The sequence below is a fragment of the Lissotriton helveticus genome, chromosome 3_1 (genome assembly GCF_964261635.1).
Source record: "Lissotriton helveticus chromosome 3_1, aLisHel1.1, whole genome shotgun sequence".
NCBI lineage: Eukaryota > Metazoa > Chordata > Amphibia > Caudata > Salamandridae > Lissotriton > Lissotriton helveticus.
This window is the reverse complement of record NC_136061.1, coordinates 1,562,748,988-1,562,751,670: the sequence shown is the minus strand read 5'-3', so window position 1 is coordinate 1,562,751,670 and position 2,683 is coordinate 1,562,748,988.

The following is a 2,683-nucleotide window of genomic DNA, read 5'->3' as shown; positions in this document are numbered from 1 at the left end:
ATAAAATAAAATAAAATAAAAAGGCAAAAAAATATAAAAAAAACAAAAAAAAATATATACACACCTATCTACAAAAAAGAAACAATAGTATAGCATACATGAATATGAATATGACTACGAGTTAATAAACAGATAAACACAAAACTTAATTTAAAAAAAAGAAAAAAAAAATGAAGATTAAGGGGAAAAAAGAAAAAAGAAAAAGAAAAAAAATGGAAGGGGAAAAAAAAGAAAATAAATAAAAAAAAAAAAGGAGAAATGGATAAAAAAATAGGAAGGCTCCCTCACAGAAAGTAGCAGAAGCCCTTGGTAGATCTAAACTTTAATTGGGTTGATAATAGCTCCAAACCTAATAAAGTATCTGCAGTTGAGGGAAAGAGAGTAAAGCTGCAGCGGGCGTGAAGATGGCCAGACATCAGGCCACAGTAAGTAGGGGGGGTTTCCCAGGGGGGAGGAGGGGTGGGGGGGCAGAAGGGGAGATAACATAAAAAGTCCTCACAAGCCTAATCATAATTGTATTCTAGCGTATCCTTTTGGTTTAAGTCTGACCACAATAAACCCAAGTGTAGTAGTCACCAGTCGGCAAAAATTTAGCATGAAGGAGGGTGACGCGGACATAATAAAATGACATTGTACCAATATTTATCCTGGAACATCAATGGTCTGCGGGTGATGGGTAGAAGGGTAGAAGGGAGCGCATCTTCCAATATCTAAGGGACTCCCAGGCACAGATCATTGTCCTCCAGGAGTCACACTTACTTAAGTCAGAGGCCGAACAGATATTAAAGAAATATAAATGGGTAGACAAATTTTGTTCTACAGATCATAACGCAAATATCAGGGGGATAATATTCATCTTTAAGAAATCGGCTAAAGCCCAAATTCTAGAATATAAAGAAGACTATACAGGGAGATGGTTAATAGTCAGAGTATCACTGGAAGGCCATATTCGCACCTTGGTGGGCTACTACGGCCCCAATTGAGATGATCCATCTCACTTAGATGCAGTCAGGAATCATTTGATTGTAGTGCAGGATCCAGTGATCTGGATGGGAGATTTTAACATCGTACTCAACCCTAAGCTGGATAAATCCACAAGCTCCAAAATATCTAGTTCATCTAAATCAAGGCAAACCCTTATCACAATAATGAAACATCTTGGCCTGGCAGATTTGTGGAGAGAAAAAGTTGGTAACAAAATGGGGGTGTCCTTTCGAAATGGCCGGTTTAAGCACAAGTCAAGAATTGACTATGCTTTTTTCAGTTACTCTTTGAAGGACACCCTGATATCAATAGATTATCTTCCTTCACATCTTTCGGATCACTCTGCACTATCCTTCACAATGAGATTAGACAACAAGACTACACTAACAACTTGGTCATTTGACCAGACACTCTTGCTCGAGGGTGAGGAGGTCAAGTTTTTAGCAGAAGAGTCTTCAATATTTTTTTATTTAAATTTAGGTTCCTCAAATCTGGTGGTAGTTTGGGAGACAATCTAAAGCCTTTTTGAGAGGCCAGATTACTAACAGGGCCTCGTATTGGCACAAAATATATATAGAAAAAATAGCCAATCTGGAGCAGGAAATGAGATTATTAGAGCAAAAAATTGACAAACATCCGGTAACATCACAAGAACAGACGAGGTTAGCTGAAAAGAAGTCACAACTGGAAGGGATTTTACAAGAAAGGATTAACAAGAGATGGGAAGCAAGCAAGATATCCCAATTTGAATTTGGAGAAGCTGCCGGCAAAGTTTTGGCCTGGAAAATAAAATCAGATCAAGCTCTTAAATATATCAAAGAGATACAGGTAGAGGGGGAGGCAATAGTAAGAACATCCAACTCAGACATAGGTAAAGCCTTCCACGATTTATTTGAGCTAATATACAAAGAAGATCTTCCCAATAATCAAGGGGCTAGGGAAAATTGGCTCAAAGAAATTTTGCTCCCTGCCCTCTCAATGGCACAGAATAATGCTCTTGAGAGTGAGATAACAGAGGACGAGGTAAGGACAGCAATACGGCATTCTAAAAAAGGGAAGGCTGCAGGCCCAGATGGTCTCCCAGGAGAGATATATAGAGCTCTGGAAGAAGTTATTACCCCTGTCTTGTGTGGTTTATTTAATGACATCTTAATAGAAGGAAATCCAACACCGAAATCATGGGGGGAGGCAACAATTGTGCTTATTCCAAAACCAGGCAAATCATATCGACCCATATCACTTCTCAATAACGACTACAAAATTGTCACTAATATATTGTCAACAAGATTGAGTGGCGTAATAGGTAACCTAATACACCAAGATCAAAAGGGCTTCATCAAAGGGCGACAATTGTCAGAATTAACACATGATCTGTTAGGAGCCATAGATATTGCTTCAGCCTTTTCCCTACCTTTGGCTACACTCACGCTAGACGCAACTAAGGCGTTTGATAGGGTCAATTGGCCCTATTTAGAGGATGTCCTTAAAAAATTTAATTTTGGAAGCAGATTCTGCAAAGCAATATTTCAGCTATACAGTGCTCCTTCAGCCAGGCTATTGGTTAACGGCATCCTGACTGAGGCATTTCAAATCACCAGAGGTACCAGACAGGGATGCCCGCTCTCCCCACTCCTCTTCAATTTATATATTGAGCCGTTTGCCCAGGTTCTGCGGGCAGAGGCGAACATTCCACCGTTTT